Source organism: Palaemon carinicauda, chromosome 26 (assembly GCF_036898095.1).
Source record: "Palaemon carinicauda isolate YSFRI2023 chromosome 26, ASM3689809v2, whole genome shotgun sequence".
In the NCBI taxonomy this organism is placed as follows: domain Eukaryota; kingdom Metazoa; phylum Arthropoda; class Malacostraca; order Decapoda; family Palaemonidae; genus Palaemon; species Palaemon carinicauda.
Genome location: NC_090750.1, coordinates 104,983,811 through 105,007,811, shown reverse-complemented (window position 1 = coordinate 105,007,811; position 24,001 = coordinate 104,983,811). Strand labels below are relative to the sequence as shown.

Genomic DNA, 24,001 nt, shown 5'->3' with positions numbered 1-24,001 from the left:
AGGGGTTTCAATAAGATTTCAACTTATGAAATATGACAAATTTGGAGGTAATTTGTATTTTTCTAGCAATAAAAACCTGAAGCTCTTTACTGAGGAGTATTATTTCGGCGAAGCTGAAATCAGCAGATAAATTTTTTGTCAGGGTGTAACTACCCACCGCTAGTTAGCGGTGGGTTGAATTGAATTGAATATAGGATTTAGGCATTAAGCCAAGCACTGGGGCATCAAAGGCCATTCAGCGCTTTATAACGAAAATCATTCAATCATATCTGTATACTCACACCATTTAGTATCATTTTAACCTTTAATACAAATCGTAACACTTTCATACAATAAAATTTAGATGTGAAATAAATAGGGATTAAAAGGGTAAAATAAATAAATAAATTAATAAAATCAATTATAGCTCGTAATATAACCCAATACTTTGTATAAATTTTCTCAAGTTCAGGGTATTACAGTTTTCCCCCAGTATATCTCTTAAAGGTTTGTCCTGGAGTAAATGTGTCCTCCTCTGAAGATTAAAAACAGGACAATCGACTAAAATATGTTTAACATCCATTGTCACTTGACAGGTACTACAAAGAGGGGCCTGTCTCCCTTCCCCACTCTTCATTAAATAATTGTGCGTTGCATGTGTATGGCCAATACGCAGCCTAGTTAAAATAATGGTATCCCTCCTACTTGTAGAATTACAAGATGACCATTTATCCACCAATGGGTGGATTTGTTTCAATTTTGTATTGGTGGTCAGTTCAGACCATCGAGCTTGCCACTTATTTTTACAGTAAAGATGAATCTCACTTTTAAGATCTTTGTAAGGAATACTCAAGGGGGATGGATTACTTAGCCCTGAAGCTTCCTTTGCTGCCTTATCTACTTGTTCATTTCCATCCACCCCAACATGGGCAGGGACCCAACATTAGTGAACACTGATACTCTTCCTAGACTGCAGAAGTACTAACCAGTCCTGCACCTCTTGTACTAGATGATGGCCTGGCATAATTTGTTTTAATGAGTAAAACACTATTGGAATCCGTAAAAATTGTATAAAAACTATTTTGGTTGCCATTTTTAAAAATATGTTGGACTGCGAGAATTATTGAGTACAGCTCAGCAGTAAATATTGAACAAGAGTCTGGGAGTTTCCTTCTGATAACAATATCCCCAACCACAACTGCACTTCCAGCTCCTGCAGCCGATTTGGAGCCATCTGTAAAAACATGTTTCCCATGATGTTGAGCAGCATGATTTAAAAACTCACTTTTCATTACCCTACTAGGTAAGGTATTTTTCCCTCCTGCCGTAAAACATACTTTAACAGGTGGATTACACCAAGGAGGAGACTTGGGATATCCTACCTCTGCTATCTGTGCTGTTAACAAGCCTACTTCTCTAGCATCATTTTTCAGCTGTACTTCCAAAGGCTTAGGCACTCTAGATCTGTTAGGAGCCCGATCTAAAGGCGCCCTAACATATTTACAGTTAGGACTGTTTCTCACAGCAAGGGACCTAGCTAAAAACCTCAAACTCAACTCCTCTCTGCGAATGGAAAGGGGAGGTATGCCAGAATCAACATAGAGACTGTCAATGGGAGATGTTCTGTAAGCACCTGTGCAGATGCAAAGCCCAGCATTGTGAACAATATCAAGTTTTCCAAGTAAATTCTTTGTAGCTGACCCTGCCTAACCTACTACCTATAAAACAATAAAAGTGAAGATGTCATTATAAAAAGTTAATGGCTTTCAGATGACCTGCTTCTGAAATAAATCCAAAAATACCGCTAGCAAAGTAGGACACGTCTATGAATTTTGGCAAAGATGAACCTGTCATCTTTATCCTGAGCCTCAAATAGATAATGCATATGTTTCCTTTGAAGAGGGGGCATGCCATCAACAAATGCCTCACTGTCAAGGGTACCAAACAGTCGTTGCAATATGGCTGGTATTTGCAACAATATAGGATTACTTAACCCTTTTACCCCCAAAAGACGTACTGGTACGTTTCACAAAACCCATCCCTTTACCCCCATGGACGTACCGGTACGTCCTTGCAAAAAAATGCTATAACATTTTTTTTTTATTTTTGATAATTTTTTGAAAAAATTCAGGCATTTTCCAAGAGAATGAGACCAACCTGACCTCTCTATGACAAAAATTAAGGCTGTTAGAGCAATTTGAAAAAAATATACTGCAAAATGTGCTGGGAAAAAAATAACCCCCTGGGGGTTAAGGGTTGGAAATTTCCAAAGAGCCTGGGGGTAAAAGGGTTAAAATGTTTGACAAAGAATACCTAAAAGTTATAAGATGGAAAAAATATGCAGGGAGGAAAATAGAATTAAATTTATGGAAAAAATCTGACAAAGAAAAAAACAGAAAACTATAAAATTCTACTAACAACAGGACCTTATTTGGAACACCTTACTTAAATTCTATTAAAAATGTATTCTCAACTTTTTTTTCTATAATATACAGTAGCTGAAGTAGTTTACTTTCAATTGACAAACAATTTTGAATATTTTGCAAAATTATCACACAAACAATAGAGGGAAAAAAATTGAAATTTCTGGACTTTAAGAGTATTCAATGATGCTGTGAAGGGAGTAGAAATCTATCAGGCTGTTCACGGAGTTGAGGATAGACACTTAGACTACATTGATCATTCCAAATAAAGGCCTTTATATCAATGAAACCACAAGATTTTACTAATTCTTTCCTCTAACCCTTGAAGAATAATTCTTTCATACCCTGATGAGATATTTTTAACTTGAGATTGAGAAAGACATAGGGAGAATGGGCATGCTAGTCCTAAACCCTTCTTCCCAAGCCCACCCACAGTGAAGGTCTAAATCAGTGGTTCTTAAACTTTTTTGCCTTGCGCCCCCCTTCTGCATTAAGCATAGATCCCATGCCCCCCCCCCCTCCCCCACCCTTGAAATTTCTGCCCAAGTAGAAAGTATTATTTCAATAAAATAAACATTGTTCATAGAAAATGGGTAAAATAAATATATTATGATGAAACAAAATTTTATCATAAACTTTTTTCAAACTGTTTTAGCATTATACAGATTACAGTTATTACATTGATAGAAAATACTGGAAAAAATACAAATTACTGCAAAAATAAACATGATTTTTACTCTTAATACAATCATTCATGGATCATGACCACATAAAAAAATATTACACATCCTCCTTAGTAATTGATTTATCCATTTTTATGTAGTATTGTAAAACAAAAGACATCATAATTACTACATTTTTATTTTCATTGTTACTATTTTAACTACTTGCGCCCCCTTTGAAAGCTCCTGGCGCCCCCCTAAGGGGGCGCGCCCCCCAGTTTGGGAATCACTGGTCTAAATGAATATGATACTCACTATACACGGTAATGGGTGGAGAGGTTTTCTAGCCTTTGCATGGCAGCAGGTCCAATCCCAGATAGATGTGTGGTTGGGCGTCACGTGGGGGGTTGGATTTGCCAGGCTGCTGTTCTAGCGCTCATCTTCATATGATGCTGGAATTGAAACAAAACACCATTAGCCTTGATAAGGGAATAAATCGGAATTTCACTCTAAAGAAAACAATATATGAATATGCAACAGATCTCACTGTGAAAATAGCTTAACCCTTTTACCCCCAAAGGACGTACTGGTACGTTTCACAAAACCCATCCCTTTACCCCCATGGACGTACCAGTACGTCCTTGCTAAAAAATGATATAGAAATTATTTTTTTCATATTTCTGATAATTTTTTGAAAAAAATCAGGCATTTTCCAAGAGAATGAGACCAACCTGACCTCTCTATGACAAAAATTAAGGCTGTTAGAGCAATTAAAAAAAAAAAAATATACTGCAAAATGTGCTGGGAAAAAAATAACCCCTGGGGGTTAAGGGTTGGAAAGTTCCAAATAGCCTGGAGGTAAAAGGGTTAACAGATCCTCAAAACTGATCCAACGTAACACATCTGCTTTTATATTCAAAAGAGATAAAGCATCCAGTTGTTCTGATGGGATTTTTAATGCTTCAAATGAGAAAATGAGCTTTCAGCTGAAAAGTTTGTGACCACTGATGTTAAAAATATACGAAAGCCAATGTCTACATTTGGAAAAGCACACTCAGTATTATCTTCTAGCTAACAGCTGTGTTCGAAGGAATGAGAAGCAGGAACGCATAGGGGCACTCGAAGGTGATAGGATGTGTAACAGCTCGTTATTTATCCTTCCCCTTTGTGGATTAGACTGGGTAAGGTCTGTTTGGGGTGCAGATATCTATGGTTATCTTAGGATACGTCCCTGATTATACGCGATATCTTTGGATAGTCGTTTCCGGGGGGTGCCAGAAGGAACTTCCATCAGGACGACAGGGCTCGAGCCCAAAAATAGATTTTCCCTACGTCAAAATCCCTTTGATAAAGTTCAGCATGACGGAATCTTGTTTCTACATTTTTTGTTTAACCCTTTTACCCCCAGGCTATTTGGAGATTTCCAACCCTTAACCCCCAGGGGGTTATTTTTTTCCCAGCACATTTTGCAGTATATATTTTTTAAATTACTCTACCAGCCTTAATTTTTATCATAGAGAGGTCAGGTTGGTCTCATTCTCATGGAAAATGCCTGAATTTTCTCAAAAAATTAAAAAAAATATGAAAAAAAATTTTTATAGCATTTTTTTGCAAGGACGTACCGGTACATCCATGGGGGTTAAGGGATGGCTTTTGTGAAACATACCAGTACGTCCTTTGGGAGTAAAAGGGTTAACTGAATTTATAGCGCACATATGAATGAAACAGCTGAAGCTCAGCTGAGAAACTACTGTTGAAATCCTCTGCATAAGCATCAATAGGCTTTTGATAGCACTGAGAATACTAGATGAAGTGACATTATGTGGTAGTAGTACATCAATTAGAAAAGTTTGGTTATATGTCTTTATATCTCTCTTTTTAACCCAAGTTTCAAATATGCTGTGGCCTAATTGGCAACGTCTCTGCCTGGTGTTTGCCCATCGGGGGATCGAGTCCCGCTCAGACTCGTTAGTGCCATTAGTGTCTGCAACCTTACCATCCTTGTGAGCTAAGATTGGGGGGTTTGGGGGAGCCTGTAGGTCAATCTGGGTTTGGGTGAGCCTATAGGTCAATCTGCTGAGTCATCAGCAGCCACTGCCTGGCCTTCCCTGGTCCTAGCTTGGGTGGAGAGGAGGCCTGGGCGCTGATCATATACGGTCAGTCTCTAGGGCAATGTCACTGTCCCTTGCCTCTGCCATTCATGAGCCACCTTTAAACTGTGTAATATGTGGTTATTTGTCTCTGGCATTCAAATATACATCAGGCGCATCTCCGCAATTGCGTACCTTCTTGTAAGCAACATCTGGTGGCATTTCCATAGCAGTTGCTTCATAACATTCAAATTCATCAAGTGAAATGCACAGCTGGGTCCCTAGTGGAATGATCTTCCTAATCGGGTGGTTGAATCAGTAGAACTTCAAAAGTTCAAAGTTGGAGCAAATGCTTTTTTGTTGACCAGGTGGACACGAGTCTTTTTATAGTTTATTTATGACATATTTGTTTTTGATGTTGTTAATAGTTTATATATGACACGTCTGTTTTGACGTTGTTACTTATTTTAGAATGATTTATTGTTAATTTGTTCTCTTCATTTATTTATTTCCTTATTTCCTTTCCTCACTGGGCTATTTTTCCCTGTTGGAGCCCCTGGGCTTGAAGCATCTTGCTTTTCCAACTAGGGTTGTAGCTTGGATAGTAATAATAATAATAATACATACAAATAAGCACATGTTTTCAAGTTCACATTTTCATTTTGCAGAGATTTACTTATCCATAATCTGAAAATTCTTCAAAATCTCATTCCAGAAATTTAACATGAAAAACAATTATCTGCTAAGTTATTTGCTTCTCTTCTTGCATCTTCAAAAAGATACCCAAAATCATTAGCTAGTGAAAAAAACGGCATAAGACTAACCATACAGTCATACACGCTACACGCCAGAGGTTGAATTAAATTGAATATAGGATTTAGGCATTAAGCCAAGCACTGGGGCATCAAAGGCCATTCAGCGCTATATAACGAAAATCATTCAATCATATCTGTATACTCACACCATTTAGTATCATTTTAACCTTTAATACAAATCGCAACACTTTCATAAAATAAAATCTAGATGTGAAATAAATAGGGATCAAGAGGGTAAAATAAATAAATAAATTCACAAAATCAATCATAGCTCGTAATATAACCCAATACTTTGTATAAATTTTCTCAAGTTCAGGGTATTACAGTTTTCCCCCAGTATATCTCTTAAAGGTTTGTCCTGGAGTAAATATGTCCTCCTCTGAAGATTAGAAACAGGACAATCGACTAAAATATGTTTAACATCCATTGTCACTTGACAGGTATTACAAAGAGGGGCCTGTCTCCCTTCCCCACTCTTCATTAAATAATTGTGCGTTGCATGTGTATGGCCAATACGCAGCCTAGTTAAAATAATGGTATCCCTTCTACTTGTAGAATTACAAGATGACCATTTATCCACCAATGGGTGGATTTGTTTCAATTTTGTATTGGTGGTCAGTGCAGACCATCGAGCTTGCCACTTATTTTTACAGTAAAGATGAATCTCACTTTTAAGATCTTTGTAAGGAATACTCAAGGGGGATGGATTACTTAGCCCTGAAGCTTCCTTTGCTGCCTTATCTACTTGTTCATTTCCATCCACCCCAACATGGGCAGGGACCCAACAGAAGTGAACACTGATACTCTTCCTAGACTGCAGAAGTACTAACCAGTCCTGCACCTCTTGTACTAGATGATGGCCTGGCATAATTTGTTTTAATGAGTAAAAATTGTATAAAAACTATTTTGGTTGCCATTTTTAAAAATATGTTGGACTGCGAGAATTATTGCGTACAGCTCAGCAGTAAATATTGAACAAGAGGATGGGAGTTTCCTTCTGATAACAATATCCCCAACCACAGCTGCACTTCCAACTCCTGCAGCCGATTTGGAGCCATCTGTAAAAACATGTTTCCCATGATGTTGAGCAGCATGATTTAAAAACTCACTTTTCATTACCCTACTAGGTAAGGTATTTTTCCCTCCTGCCGTAAAACATACTTTAACAGGTGGATTACGCCAAGGAGGAGACTTGGGATATCCTACCTCTGCTATCTGTGCTGTTAACAAGCCTACTTCTCTAGCATCATTTTTCAGCTGTACTTCCAAAGGCTTAGGCACTCTAGATCTGTTAGGAGCCCGATCTAAAGGCGCCCTAACATATTTACAGTTAGGACTGTTTCTCACAGCAAGGGACCTAGCTAAAAACCTCAAACTCAACTCCTCTCTGCGAATGGAAAGGGGAGGTATGCCAGAAACAACATAGAGACTGTCAATGGGAGATGTTCTGTAAGTACCTGTGCAGATGCGAACCCCTGCTTTGTGAACAATATCAAGTTTTCCAAGTAAATTCTTTGTAGCTGACCCTGCCTAACCTACTACCTATAAAACAATAAAAGTGAAGATGTCATTATAAAAAGTTAATGGCTTTCAGATGACCTGCTTCTGAAATAAATCCAAAAATACCGCTAGCAAAGTAGGACACGTCTATGAATTTTGGCAAAGATGAACCTGTCATCTTTATCCTGAGCCTCAAATAGATAATGCATATGTTTCCTTTGAAGAGGGGGCATGCCATCAACAAATGCCTCACTGTCAAGGGTACCAAACAGTCGTTGCAATATGGCTGGTATTTGCAACAATATAGGATTACTTAACCCTTTTACCCCCAAAAGACGTACTGGTACGTTTCACAAAACCCATCCCTTTACCCCCATGGACGTACCGGTACGTCCTTGCAAAAAAATGCTATAACATTTTTTTTTTATTTTTGATAATTTTTTGAAAAAATTCAGGCATTTTCCAAGAGAATGAGACCAACCTGACCTCTCTATGACAAAAATTAAGGCTGTTAGAGCAATTTAAAAAAAAATATACTGCAAAATGTGCTGGGAAAAAAATAACCCCCTGGGGGTTAAGGGTTGGAAATTTCCAAAGAGCCTGGGGATAAAAGGGTTAAAATGTTTGACAAAGAATACCTAAAAGTTATAAGATGGAAAAAATATGCAGGGAGGAAAATAGAATTAAATTTATGGAAAAAATCTGACAAAGAGAATAAAACAGAAAACTATAAATTTCAACTAACACCAGGACCTTATTTGGAACACCTTACTTAAATTCTATTAAAGATGTATTCTCAACTTTTTTTTTTCTATAATATACAGTAGCTGAAGTAGTTTACTTTCAATTGACAAACAATTTTGAATATTTTGCAAAATTATCACACAAACAATAGAGGGAAAAAAATGGAAATTTCTGGACTTTAAGAGTATTCAATGGTGCTGTGAAGGGAGTAGAAATCTATCAGGCTGTTCAAGGAGTTGAGGATAGACACTCAGACTACATTGATCATTCCAAATAAAGGCCTTTATATCAATGAAACCACAAGATTTTACTAATTCTTTCCTCTAACCCTTGAAGAATAATTCTTTCATACCCTGATGAGATATTTTTAACTTGAGATTGAGAAAGACATAGGGAGAATGGGCATGCTAGTCCTAAACCCTTCTTCCCAAGCCCACCCACAGTGAAGGTCTAAATCAGTGGTTCCCAAACTGGGGGGCGCGCCCCACTAGGGGGACGTGAGGACGATACAAGGGGGGCGTGAAGTCATCTGCTCGAAATTACTTGTTTAATAGAATAATGAAATCATTAAAAGAACAAATATCTGTCATTACATACATGCATCCATCTCACTAAATTTGACCAGAAATTGTGCCTTAGTCTCATAAGTATTTCCAAATATTATATGCCATGTTTTCCAATTATCTATTCTTAAAATTGCAACTCAATTTTGCCAATTTGCTAATGTTCAAACTTTTTTTCGCTCACTTTGAACCAAATGTTTAGTTTTTAGTTACTGGAATGTACTATTATTTGTTTGAGTGGCTTTCATTATTAAAATGTAATACAAACAGAAATCTGTTTTCCTGTACAATGCTAGGAAATAAATGTAAGAATCATTTCATATAAAAAAAGAGAGGAGTGGGGGGGCGTACGGGTCTACTGGAAGCAAAAAGGGGGCGTCAGGTAAGATAGTTTGGGAACCACTGGTCTAAATGAATATGATACTCACTATACACAGCAATGGGTGGAGAGGTTTTCAAGCCTTTGCACGGCAGCAGGTCCAATCCCAGATAGATGTGTGGTTGGGCGTCACGTGGGGGGTTGGACTTGCCCGGCTGCTGTTCTAGCGCTCATCTTCATATGATGCTGGAATTGAAACAAAACACCATTAGCCTTTATAAGGGAATAAATCGGAATTTCACTCTAAAGAAAACAATATATGAATATGCAACAGATCTCACTGTGAAAATAGCTTAACCCTTTTATCCCCAAAGGACGTACTGGTACGTTTCACAAAACTCATCCCTTTACCCCCATGGACGTACTGGTACGTCCTTGCAAAAAACTGCTATTTACATTTTTTTTTGCATATTTTTGATAATTTTTTGAGAAACTTCAGGCATTTTCCAAGAGAATGAGACCAACCTGACCTCTCTAAGACGAAAATTAAGGCTGTTAGAGCAATTTAAAAAAAAATATACTGCAAATTGTGCTGGGAAAAAAATAACCCCCTGGGGGTTAAGGGTTGGAAATTTCCAAAGAGGGTTAAAATGTTTGACAAAGAATACCTAAAAGTTATAAGATGGAAAAAATATGCAGGGAGGAAAATAGAATTAAATTTATGGAAAAAATCTGACAAAGAGAATAAAACAGAAAACTATAAATTTCAACTAACACCAGGACCTTATTTGGAACACCTTACTTAAATTCTATTAAAGATGTATTCTCAACTTTTTTTTCTATAATATACAGTAGCTGAAGTAGTTTACTTTCAATTGACAAACAATTTTGAATATTTTGCAAAATTATCACACAAACAATAGAGGGAAAAAAATGTTATTTTCATTAGTAAAATAAATTTTTGAATATACTTACCCGATAATCATGTAGCTGTCAACTCCGTTGCCCGACAGAATTCTACGGAAGGGATACGCCAGCGATCGCTATACAAGAGGGGGGTGTACTCACAAGCGCCACCTGTGGCCAGGTACTGCAGTACTTCTTGTTGACACCACCTCAATTTTTCCTCGGTCCACTGGTTCTATGGGGAGGAAGGGTGGGTCAATTAAATCATGATTATCGGGTAAGTATATTCAAAAATTTATTTTACTAATGAAAATAACATTTTTCAATATTAATCTTACCCGATAATCATGTAGCTGATTCACACCCAGGGAGGTGGGTGAAAACCAGTGTACATGTATATCAAGAAGCTAAGTATCCCGTATTTCATATTATCAGTTATTCAAAATAACAATGAAATTATAAGTACCTGGTAAGGAAGTCGACTTGAGCCATTACTCTGCCTTAAATAAGTTCGTCTTCCTTACTGAGCGCAGCGTTCCTCTTAGGAGGCTGAACAACTCTAAGGTGCTGAAGTATCAAGGGCTGCAACCCATACTAAAGGACCTCATCACAACCTTTAACCTCGGCGCTTCTCAAGAAAGAATTGACCACCCGCCAAATCAACAAGGATGTGGAAGGCTTCTTAGCCGACCGTACAACCCATAAAAAGTATTCAAGAGAAAGGTTAAAAGGTTATGGGATTATGGGAATGTAGTGGCTGAGCCCCCGCCTACTACTGCATTCGTTGCTACGAATGGTCCCAGGGTGTAGCAGTACTCGTAAAGAGACTGGACATCTTTGAGATAGAATGATGCGAACACTGACTTGCTTCTCCAATAGGTTGCATCCATAACACTCTGCAGAGAACGGTTCTGTTTGAAGGCCACTGAAGTAGCCACAGCTCTCACTTCATGTGTCCTTACCTTCAGCAAAGCAAGGTCTTCTTCCTTCAGATGAGAATGTGCTTCCCTAATCAGAAGCCTGAATAGCAAGAAACTGAGTTCTTAGACCTTGGAAAAGAAGGCTTCTTGATAGCACACCATAAGGCTTCTGATTGTCCTCGTAAAGGTTAAGACCTTTTTAGATAGTACCTAAGAGCTCTAACTGGGCAAAGTACTCTCTCCAGTTCATTCCCCACCAAGTTGGACAGGCTTGGGATCTCGAACGACTTAGGCCAAGGACGTGAAGGAAGCTCGTTTAGCAAAAACCGAGCTGCAAGGAACATGTAGCCGTTTCAGATGTGAAAACTATGATCCTGCTGAAGGCGTGGATCTCACTTACTCTTTTAGCTGTTGTCAAGCACACGAGGAAAAGAGTTTTTAATGTGAGGTCCTAAAAGGAGGCTGATTGGAGAGGTTCAAATCTTGATGACATAAGGAACCTTAGGACCACGTCTAGATTCCAGCCTGGAGTGGACAACCGACGTTCCTTTGAGGTCTCAAAAGACCTAGGGAGGTCCTGTAGATCTTTGTTGGTGGAAAGATCCAAGCCTCTGTGGCGGAAAACCGCTGCCAACATACTTCTGTAACCCTTGATCGTAGGACCTGAAAGGGATCTTACTTTCCTTAGATGTAACAGGAAGTCAGCAATCTGGGTTACAGTGGTACTGGTTGAGGAAACTGCATTGGTCTTGTACCAGCTTCGGAAGACTTCCCCTTGAGACTGATAGACTCTGAGAGTGGATGTTCTCCTTGCTCTGGCAATCGCTCTGGCTGCCTCCTTCGAAAAGCCCCTAGCTCTTGAGAGTCTTTCGAAAGTCTGAAGGCAGTCAGACGAAGAGCGTGGAGGTTTGGGTGTACCTTCTTTACGTGAGGTTGACGTAGAAGGTTCACTCCTAGAGGAAGAGTCCTGGGAATGTCGACCAGCCATTGCAGTACCTCTATGAACCATTCTCTCGCGGGCCAGAGCGGAGCCAACCAACGTCAGCCGTGTCCCTTTGAGAGAGGAGAACTTCTGAAGTACCCTGTTGACAATCTTGAACGGCGGGAATGCATACAGGTCGAGATGGGACCAATCCAGCAGAAAAGCATCCACGTGAACTGCTGCTGGGTCTGGAATCGGAGATCAATACAACAGGAGTCTCTAGGTTATCGAGGTAGCGAACAGATCTATGGTTGGCTGACCCCACAGGGCCCAAAGTCTGCTGCAAACATTCTTGTGAAGGGTCCACTCTGTGGGGATGACCTGACCCTTCCGGCTGAGGCGATCTGCCATGACATTCATACCGCCCTGAATGAACCTCGTTACCAGCGTGAGCATTCGATCTTTTGACCAGATGAGGAGGTCCCTTGCGATCTAGAACAACTTCCACGAAAGAGTCCCTCCCTGCTTGGAGATGTAAGCCAGGGCTGTGGTGTTGTCAGAGTCCACCTCCACCACCTTGTTAAGCTGGAGGGACTTGAAGTTTATCAAGGCCAGAAGAACCGCCAACAACTCCTTGCAATTGATGTGAAGTGTCCTTTGCTCCTGATTCCATGTTCCCGAGCATTCCTGTCCGTCCAAAGTCGCACCCCAGCCCGTGTCTGATGCGTCCGAGAGGAGACGGCGGTCGGGTTTCTGAACAGCCAAATGTAGACTTCCTTGAGAAGAAAGCTGTTCTTACACCACGCGAGAGTAGACCTCCTCTCTTCGGAAACAGGAACTGAGACCGTCTCTAGCGTCATGTCCTTTATCCAGTGAGCAGCTAGATGATACTGAAGGGGGCGGAGGTGGAGTCTCCCTAACACGATGAACAGGGCCAGCGATGAAAGTGTCCCTGTTAGACTCATCCACTACCTGACTGAGCATCGGTTCCTTCTCAGCATGCTCTGGATGCATTCTAGGGCTTGGAAGATCCTTGGGGCCGACGGAAAAGCCCGAAAAGCTCGACTCTGAAGATCCATACCCAGGTAGACAATGGTCTGGGATGGGACGAGCTGGGACTCCTCAAAATTGACCAGGAGGCCCAGTTCCTTGGTCAGATCCATAGTCCATCTGAGAATCTCCAGACAGCGACGACTTGTGGGAGCTCTTAAAAGCCAGTCGTCTGACGGAGCCGGACACAAGATCATGGTACTGGTCTGTGAACTGTCAACCATGGGGAAGCGAGGAAGTACAGTGACAACCCGAAGCTGTCTAGACTGTCTGGGTCGTACAGACAACTCCTTATCGGGTTGCTGAGGTTGCCGCACTGCGTCACAACAAGTCACTTCTGCTGGTTGTTGAACGTCTTCCCAGTGACACACTGACTCCGTAAACAAAAAATCCTCTAACAAGGACTAAGCTTGGACTGCATGTCTTGCAACACAGCTCAAGGTCTATGGGAGCAGGTGTGGTAACAGACGGGGTTAGCGACTGAAGTGGAACCATTACCTTCCCTGGAAGCATGTTATGCTTAAATAAAAGTCCATAGGAGGCTACGCAGCTAAAGGCTCCTCTCCAAATGACAGAGTCCTCAAGGGAATATCAGAAGGAGGGAGAAAAGCACTTTCTCATCTACAGGGACCATATCCGAGAAAAGCTAAGTTCTCTCAGTGAGGGTTTCACTGAAAAGCAGCAGATTAGAAGGCAACGTTATGAAACTGCTTGACAGTCTAGAGAGTTGGCAACAACCAAAGATGTGTGACTGAGAAGCATGCGGTAAGGTATGCAGAGCATGCTGTATGCAGAGCATGCTGTATGTAGAGCATGCTGTAAGGTAAGCAGAGCATGTTGCATGGCGTGTAACATTTCTCAGAAATTCCATGACCAGTGCTAGATTGAGTAATATCGCATTACTGTCCATTGAAAGTGCACGTGCCGAGGGAATTGATTTAGACTGTTTTGTTGATGAATTTGATAGCCGGCATGATAATCGTAGAATTAAGCTGCACTAAATATACGTACTATAATCTACTTCACCTCAGGAAAGGGAAACTCGCCCTGTTGGCAACACTGCATTACTTCATGCATGCTTGCATGGGGTTTTAATATCAACATAATATTTACATTACATTCATAACTCATGATTCATTGTTATTTTGAAGATATTTTTGCCATATTTTTGCGATTTTGTTAAAAATATATTGCAAGGAATACAATTTTTTTTTTTTTTTTTTTTTTTTTTTTTTTTTTTTTTTTTTTTTTTTTAAGTAATACGAATAACCTCCATTATCATAATGTTTGTGTAGGCATACATGTATATGTTTTACAAATGCAAGTTATGAAAGTAATGAGGTGTTATTATTGTCATTTGTTATTTCAAAGTTGAATGGGAAGAGGCTCAAGCTGAGGAGAAAGAGGCAGATGCATGCGTTGAGGTGGCTGACTCATAGCATGAGGTTCCTGCCTCAAGAGTTGCGCTTGCCTCAAGGGTTGAGGTGGCTGCGCAGAGAGAGGCTCTTGACTCACGAGTTGAGGTTCTTGAGGTGCTTGCCTCGAGAGTTGAGGTTCTCGCCTCGAGGAAAGTGGAGGTGGTTGCTGCGAGAGTTGAGGTGGCTGCCTCAAGGATGGTAGAGGTTGTCGTACCTCAAGAGGTTGCTGCCTCGAGGGTAGTTGTAATGCAAGATACTCCTGCCTCAAGGGTAGAGGAGGTTGTAAGGCATAAGGCTCCTGCCCCCATTGTTGAGGAGGTTGCTGCGTGGTAAGAGGCTCCTGCCTCAAGGAAAGTGGAGGTTGCTGCACAGCGCTGGTATCTGGCAACTCCCAACGCGGCAGCTCACGCATGGAGGTAGCTTGAGGAACCTCAACCTCATACGTCTGGCAGATTGTACTGCGCAGAGGAGGAGGAGCGTTCGCAGGAGGAGGTGTATTAACCTTCTCTGCCTGAAACTCCTGCATCAACACCGCAAGCTGAGACTGCATTGTCTGCAGCAAAGACCACTAGAGTTTAAGAAAGACAACAACAAACGGAGCTACTGTCCGTTGAGACTGAGGGTCTAAAACAGCTGGTGCGGCAACAGACGGAGCTACTGCCTGTTGCGATACCACCTTGCCTCTCTGGGAGGTGTGCAGTTGTCGTACTGCAGCAAGTCCGAACTGACCCAGGGCTAATGGCTACACCTAGGAGTTGGACTTGTGCGGAAGGGACCGACTTGCACTTAAAAGCTGCAAGATTTGGTCCATGGTTTCTGCGAGAAACCTCTTCCGCAGACGAGGAATAAAAGGGCTCTCTCGTCTTTGTGTGGGTGGGGTGATCACGTCGGCAACGTGTGTAGATACACCCGAAACCACGGAGGGAAAACGTCTGTTCGTCGATCAAGGCCTGCTGAACCCATAAGTCCTTCGACATTACTTCTCCCCTGGGCTTGGGAGCTTGTAAGAGGTCCCAGACTAGGCGAACAACTGGCACGAACAGACGAACCCTCGAACGCAACACTGTAACACTTTGCGCTTATCACTTATCACTTTTGATTTTCTGTTTGCACTTATTTCACTGAACTCGAAACTTTAAGTGGTTTGTACCTGAAACACGCAATTCTATCCTTCCTTAAAAGTTAGTAATTGCGAAAACAGAATTACAATGTAACAGAAAAATCTAATGAAAGATAAATAATTCAGTGGCTGGAAAGAGACTAAACACTAGATCAAATAAACTACGTTTAAAATCTCTCACCGCATAAAGCTTGAGAACAAGAATAAAACTCTAGAAACGTTTACCTTCTTCCCCTAAAGAGACTAGGGAGAAGAGCAAAAACGATAACAACGTTACTCGCTTGAACGCAACGTTTATCCTCCTCTCTCTCCCTCTGTCTCTATCTCTCTCTCTCTCTCTCTTGACTTAGAACCTGAGAGAAGAGCCCAATCATATATATCGTTAAAACATATTACAGTATTGTTAAAGGAAAAAAACTGAAAGATTTCCCAAATAAAAAGTTCCTTTATTAGAATTAAAACCATTAAGTTAAGAAAGAATGAACAAAACTCTAGAAACGGTTTACTCTTACTGCAACGTGACACCGTGAAAATTCTCTCTCTATCGTAACGATAGAGCGCAAGTTGAACGTTCTGAACGTCAACAACTGCAGAGACAAAACAAAACGTTAGTTCAACTTTGAAAACAGTACGAGACTATCAAAGAAATTCTTTCAAAAACATTAAAATAGCATAATATGTTAACAGGTAAAACCGAAATGACGGGCTCAATATTAATTAACTTCGGTACCAAGAAAAGACCGCCTACTATTAGGAAAGGTCGAATATAAACAAATATAAAAATTAATTTTAATAAGTTTATAATAAAAGGAAGTTAATCGAAGAGGCCTATAAAAGGCGGAGAGATATAAAATAAATCTATAACTTTTGTTAAGCAAAATTAAGAAAGAGAGTCTATACTCTCTTAGACACCAACACTTCCGTCTAAGGGAAGGGTCGGCCATTTAAAAGTGAAAGAGAGTTCATACTCTCTTCGTCACCATAATTAATCAAATTAATTCCAAAAGCTAGCTAAGCTAATGATAAAACTTCCTGAATAGCGAAAGCTAAACTCTAGAGCAAATACATCACCAAATCGTGAGCAAAAAACTCCAGAATCAACAGCGTATCCATGTAGGTCTAGCCGGAGGCACGACAGAGGAAAAATTGAGGTGGTGTCAACAAGAAGTACTGCAGTACCTGGCCACAGGTGGCGCTTGTGAGTACACCCCCCTCTTGTATAGCGATCGCTGGCGTATCCCTTCCGTAGAATTCTGTCGGGCAACGGAGTTGACAGCTACATGATTATCGGGTAAGATTAATATTGAAAAATTGAAATTTCTGGACTTTAAGAGTATTCAATGGTGCTGTGAAGGGAGTAGAAATCTATCAGGCTGTTCACGGAGTTGAGGACAGACACTCAGACTACATTGATCATTCCAAATAAAGGCCTTTATATCAATGAAACCACAGATTTTACTAATTCTTTCCTCTAACCCTTGAAGAATAATTCTTTCATACCCTGATGAGATATTTTTAACTTGAGATTGAGAAAGACATAGGGAGAATGGGCATGCTAGTCCTAAACCCTTCTTCCCAAGCCCACCCACAGTGTAGGTCTAAATCAGTGGTTCTTAAACTTTTTTGCCTTGCGCCCCCCTTCTGCATTAAGCATAGATCCCATGCCCCCCTCCCCCACCCTTGAAATTTCTGCCCAAGTAGAAAGTATTATTTCAATAAAATAAACATTGTTCATAGAAAATGGGTAAAATAAATATATTATGATGAAACAAAATTTTATCATAAACTTTTTTCAAACTGTTTTAGCATTATACAGATTACAGTTATTACATTGATAGAAAATACTGGAAAAAATACAAATTACTGCAAAAATAAACATGATTTTTACACTTGATACAATCATTCATGGATCATGACCACATAAAAAAATATTACACATCCTCCTTAGTAATTGATTTATCCATATTTATGTAGTATTGTAAAACAAAAGCCATCATAATTACTACATTTTTATTTTCATTGTTACTATTTTAACTACTTGCGCTCCCCTTGAAAGCTCCTGGCGCCCCCCTAAGGGGGCGCGCCCCCCAGTTTGGGAATCACTGGTCTAAATGAATATGATACTCACTATACACGGTTATGGGTGGAGAGGTTTTCTAGCCTTTGCATGGCAGCAGGTACAATCCCCGATAGATGTGTGGTTGGGCGTCACGTGGGGGGTTGGACTTGCCAGGCTGCTGTTCTAGCGCTCATCTTCATATGATGCTGGAATTGAAACAAAACACCATTAGCCTTGATAAGGGAATAAATCGGAATTTCACTCTAAAGAAAACAATATATGAATATGCAACAGATCTCACTGTGAAAATAGCTTAACCCTTTTACCCCCAAAGGACGTACTGGTACGTTTCACAAAACCCATCCCTTTACCCCCATGGACGTACCAGTACGTCCTTGCTAAAAAATGCTATAGAAATTATTTTTTTCATATTTCTGATAATTTTTTGAAAAAAATCAGGCATTTTCCAAGAGAATGAGACCAACCTGACCTCTCTATGACAAAAATTAAGGCTGTTAGAGCAATTTAAAAAAAAAAAAATATACTGCAAAATGTGCTGGGAAAAAAATAACCCCTGGGGGTTAAGGGTTGGAAAGTTCCAAATAGCCTGGAGGTAAAAGGGTTAACAGATCCTCAAAACTGATCCAACGTAACACATCTGCTTTTATATTCAAAAGAGATAAAGCATCCAGTTGTTCTGATGGGATTTTTAATGCTTCAAATGAGAAAATGAGCTTTCAGCTGAAAAGTTTGTGACCACTGATGTTAAAAATATACGAAAGCCAATGTCTACATTTGGAAAAGCACACTCAGTATTATCTTCTAGCTAACAGCTGTGTTCGAAGGAATGAGAAGCAGGAACGCATAGGGGCACTCGAAGGTGATAGGATGTGTAACAGCTCGTTATTTATCCTTCCCCTTTGTGGATTAGACTGGGTAAGGTCTGTTTGGGGTGCAGATATCTATGGTTATCTTAGGATACGTCCCTGATTATACGCAATATCTTTGGATAGTCGTTTCCGGGGGGTGCCAGAAGGAACTTCCATCAGGACGACAGGGCTCGAGCCCAAAAATAGATTTTCCCTACGTCAAAATCCCTTTGATAAAGTTCAGCATGACGGAATCTTGTTTCTACATTTTTTGTTTAACCCTTTTACCCCCAGGCTATTTGGAGATTTCCAACCCTTAACCCCCAGGGGGTTATTTTTTTCCCAGCACATTTTGCAGTATATATTTTTTAAATTACTCTACCAGCCTTAATTTTTATCATAGAGAGGTCAGGTTGGTCTCATTCTCATGGAAAATGCCTGAATTTTCTCAAAAAATTAAAAAAAATATGAAAAAAAATTTTTTATAGCATTTTTTTGCAAGGACGTACCGGTACATCCATGGGGATGGCTTTTGTGAAACATACCAGTACGTCCTTTGGGGGTAAAAGGGTTAACTGAATTTATAGCGCACATATGAATGAAACAGCTGAAGCTCAGCTGAGAAACTACTGTTGAAATCCTCTGCATAAGCATCAATAGGCTTTTGATAGCACTGAGAATGCTAGATGAAGTGACATTATGTGGTAGTAGTACATCAATTAGAAAAGTTTGGTTATATGTCTTTATATCTCTCTTTTTAACCCAAGTTTCAAATATGCTGTGGCCTAATTGGCAACGTCTCTGCCTGGTGTTTGCCCATCGGGGGATCGAGTCCCGCTCAAACTCGTTAGTGCCATTAGTGTCTGCAACCTTACCATCCTTGTGAGCTAAGATTGGGGGGTTTGGGGGAGCCTATAGGTCAATCTGCTGAGTCATCAGCAGCCACTGCCTGGCCTTCCCTGGTCCTAGCTTGGGTGGAGAGGAGGCTTGGGCGCTGATCATATACAGTCAGTCTCTAGGGCATCATCCCGATTGCTAGGGCAATGTCACTGTCCCTTGCCTCTGCCATTCATGAGCCACCTTTAAACCTTTAAACTGTGTAATATGTGGTTATTTGTCTCTGGCATTCAAATATACATCAGGCGCATCTCCGCAATTGCGTACCTTCTTGTAAGCAACATCTGGTGGCCTTTCCATAGCAGTTGCTTCATAACATTCAAATTCATCAAGTGAAATGCACAGCTGGGTCCCTAGTGGAATGATCTTCCTAATCGAGTGGTTAAATCAGTAGAACTTCAAAAGTTCAAAGTTGGAGCAAATGCTTTTTTGTTGACCAGGCGGACATGAGTCTTTTTATAGTTTATTTATGACATATTTGTTTTTGATGTTGTTAATAGTTTATATATAACATGTCTGTTTTCACGTTGTTACTTATTTTAGAATGATTTATTGTTAATTTGTTCTCTTCATTTATTTATTTCCTTATTTCCTTTCCTCACTGGGCTATTTTTCCCTGTTGGAGCCCCTGGGCTTATAGCATCTTGCTTTTCCAACTAGGGTTGTAGCTTGGATAGTAATAATAATAATAATACATACAAATAAGCACATGTTTTCAAGTTCACATTTTCATTTTGCAGAGATTTACTTATCCATAATCTGAAAATTCTTCAAAATCTCATTCCAGAAATTTAACATGAAAACCAATTATCTGCTAAGTTATTTGCTTCTCTTCTTGCATCTTCAAAAAGATACCCAAAATCATTAGCTAGTGAAAAAAACGGCATAAGACTAACCATACAGTCATACACGCTACACGCCAGAGGTTGAATTTAATTGAATATAGGATTTAGGCATTAAGCCAAGCACTGGGGCATCAAAGGCCATTCAGCGCTATATAACGAAAATCATTCAATCATATCTGTATACTCACACCATTTAGTATCATTTTAACCTTTAATACAAATCGCAACACTTTCATACAATAAAATCTAGATGTGAAATAAATAGGGATCAAGAGGGTAAAATAAATAAATAAATTCACAAAATCAATCATAGCTCGTAATATAACCCAATACTTTGTATAAATTTTCTCAAGTTCAGGGTATTACAGTTTTCCCCCAGTATATCTCTTAAAGGTTTGTCCTGGAGTAAATGTGTCCTCCTCTGAAGATTAAAAACAGGACAATCGACTAAAATATGTTTAACATCCATTGTCACTAGACAGGTATTACAAAGAGGGGCCTGTCTCCCTTCCCCACTCTTCATTAAATAATTGTGTGTTGCATGTGTATGGCCAATACGCAGCCTAGTTAAAATAATGGTATCCCTTCTACTTGTAGAATTACAAGATGACCATTTATCCACCAATGGGTGGATTTGTTTCAATTTTGTATTGGTGGTCAGTGCAGACCATCGAGCTTGCCACTTATTTTTACAGTAAAGATGAATCTCACTTTTAAGATCTTTGTAAGGAATACTCAAGGGGGATGGATTACTTAGCCCTGAAGCTTCCTTTGCTGCCTTATCTACTTGTTCATTTCCATCCACCCCAACATGGGCAGGGACCCAACAGAAGTGAACACTGATACTCTTCCTAGATTGCAGAAGTACTAACCAGTCCTGCACCTCTTGTACTAGATGATGGCCTGGCATAATTTGTTTTAATGAGTAAAACACTATTGGAATCCGTAAAAATTGTATAAAAACTATTTTGGTTGCCATTTTTAAAAATATGTTGGACTGCGAGAATTATTGCGTACAGCTCAGCAGTAAATATTGAACAAGAGTCTGGGAGTTTCCTTCTGATAACAATATCCCCAACCACAGCTGCACTTCCAACTCCTGCAGCCAATTTGGAGCCATCTGTAAAAACATGTTTCCCATGATGTTGAGCAGCATGATTTAAAAACTCACTTTTCATTACCCTACTAGGTAAGGTATTTTTCCCTCCTGCCGTAAAACATACTTTAACAGGTGGATTACACCAAGGAGGAGACTTGGGATATCCTACCTCTGCTATCTGTGCTGTTAACAAGCCTACTTCTCTAGCATCATTTTTCAGCTGTACTTCCAAAGGCTTAGGCACTCTAGATCTGTTAGGAGCTCGATCTAAAGGCGCCCTAACATATTTACAGTTAGGACTGTTTCTCACAGCAAGGGACCTAGCTAAAAACCTCAAACTCAACTCCTCTCTGCGAATGGAAAGGGGAGGTATGCCAGAATCAACATAGAGACTGTCAATGGGAGATGTTCTGTAAGCACCTGTGCAGATGCAAAGCCCAGCATTGTGAACAATATCAAGTTTTCCAAGTAAAGTCTTTGTAGCTGACCCATATATTTGGCATGCATAGTCTAACCTGCTCCGACACAAAGATGTATAAATTCTAAGCAAAGTTGTTCTATCAGCACCCCAATCAAAATGCAATATCACTTTCAGAATGTTCAGTGACTTCTTAACCCTGATAGATAGGTCATTTATATGGGGACCAAATGTCACTTTCTTGTCGAAAATGACTCCAAGAAACTTGACATTATCCTCATATGGCAAAATGCAATCATTTAAGAAAAGGGTGGGGATCTCTTCCCTTTTACGAGTACGAGTAAAGCGAATGGCTTTGGTCTTCTGAGGAGAAAACATGAATCCACGAGAATTTGCCCATGCGGAAGCAGCATTTATTCCAATTTGAAGATTCTGGCATGCTTGTAGTGCAGATGGTCCACTACAATAAATTGCAAAGTCATCGACAAATAGTGATCCTTGTATGCCAGGAGGTATGTGACTCATGAGACTATTAATAGCAACAGCAAACAAGGTCACACTCAATACGCTACCTTGGGGGACACCTTCTTGCATGTAGGATGAAGATACTTCTGACCCTACTCTCACTTTAATTGAGCGGTTTGATAAAAATTCTTCAATAAAAGAGAACATATGTCCTCCTATACCCCACAAGGCCAATTGCTTTAAAATACCACCCCTCCAGATAGTGTCATATGCCTTTTCGAGGTCAAAAAAGACACCCACCACCTGGTTTTGGTTAGAAAAGGCATTTGAAATTTCCCTTGATAACATCAGCAAAGGGTCTAGAGTACTTCGGTTCTTCCTAAAACCAAACTGCCTGTTAGATAAAAGATTTTTTTATTCTAGATACCACTAAAGTCTGTTGTTGATCATTCTCTCAAATAGTTTTCCTATGCAACTGGTCAAGGATATGGGCCTATTACTAGATGGCAGTTCTGGGTCTTTACCAGACTTGTGGCCTGGAATTACAATTGAAGTATGCCAGGAATCAGGAGATGTATGGGAAGCCCATAGACCATTAAAGGTTTCTAATAAAAATTCCTTGGTATCCACTGGAAGATGTGATATCATTTCATACCGGATGCCATCCTCACCTGGGGCAGTTAAAGAAGAGCTAGAGATAGCATTTTGCATCTCCTCCATACTAAAAGGCAGGTTAAAAGCTTCAGTATTTGAAGAGGCAGGAGGAACAACAGATGTTGATGCTCTAATTTGTTGAAATGCTGGGGAATAGTTGTCAGCACTTGATACATGGGCAAAGTGCTTAGCAAGAACCTCTGCTACATCTTTGGGGTCAGATATATATCTATTATTTTCCCTTAATATTGGTAGAGGCTTAGGGACGAATTTACCTTGAAGTTTTCTAATCTTGTCCCATATTTCCTTTGAAGGAGTTTTGGTATTAATATTAGATATATATTTCTTCCAAGATGCTCTCTTTGCTTTTTTAAAAATTCTTTTTTGTTTGGCACAGGCTCTGAAGTACGCTATTCTATCTGCTACATAGTTTGTTCTCAAGTATCTTCTGAAGCAAGTTCGGGTCACTTTTCTTGCGTTGGCACATTCTTTACTCCACCAAGGAACTACAGAGCGATGAGGTAAACCGCATGTTTTAGGTATAAACTTGCTAGCATTATCATCAATAATATTTTCAAGATGTTGATAGGCATGCACTGGAGATGTAAATTCATCATACTCTTTATCGGTGTGTGAACAGTTTTCATAAGCTGCCCAGTCTGCCTCGTCTATCTTCCATTTTGGTGGACACTGAGAAGGAAGATTATGGACATAATTTAACATTATTGGCCAATGGCCACTGCCATGTAGGTGTTCATTTACTGACCAAAGGTAGTCCAATCGAATGGATGAGGAACAGATTGATAAATCAATGGCTGATGTAGAGTTGTGGAATACATCATACCTAGTTGGAGAACCATCATTCATTAGTATTACATCATTGTTGTCAATTAATTCTTCAACAAGATTACCCCATCTATCGCACACATTTCCACCCCATAAAGTATGCTTTGCATTAAAATCACCCATTAAAATAAAAGGGGCAGGAAGCTGATTGATCAGGTCTTGGAGGTCAGAAAGTCTAAGCCTTCTTGGATTACCAGCATGATCTAAGAGGAAAAGTTCTAAGGATGGTTCAATATATAGCGAGCATAAAGTAATTTTTTTCCCAATATGAGTTCTAACTGCACATGCCTGTAGTGGTGTATTGAGTAGGATTGTTTCAAATTTTACAGATTTGTGAATAATAAAACCTGTACCACCTAGAGCTCTTGCAGCTTGCAAAGGAGGGGATCTACAAAAATTATAATTGAGTCCAGGATTA

The 24,001-nt window shown here is 39.9% G+C and overlaps 2 long non-coding RNA genes across 4 annotated transcripts in view; one reads left to right on the top strand and one right to left on the bottom strand.

Moving 5' to 3' along the window:
• The window catches only part of LOC137619754 (uncharacterized), a 315,346-nt gene that overhangs the window by 33,280 nt on the left and 258,065 nt on the right, over positions 1 to 24,001 (top strand). The gene's annotated exons all lie outside the window — the stretch shown is intronic.
• LOC137619753 (uncharacterized) overlaps positions 1 to 24,001 on the bottom strand; it is a 60,790-nt gene that overhangs the window by 20,792 nt on the left and 15,997 nt on the right. Inside the window, exons 2-4 of one of the 3 annotated variants that reach the window (XR_011039972.1) lie at positions 17,560 to 17,696; positions 9,205 to 9,341; positions 3,380 to 3,516 (exon numbers count right to left, since the gene is read on the bottom strand). The exons of 1 other annotated variant lie outside the window; for it this stretch is intronic. This is a non-coding gene — a long non-coding RNA (uncharacterized lncRNA). The remainder of the gene's footprint in view (positions 1 to 3,379; positions 3,517 to 9,204; positions 9,342 to 17,559; positions 17,697 to 24,001) is intronic. One more of the 3 variants, XR_011039973.1, reaches the window with a different exon arrangement.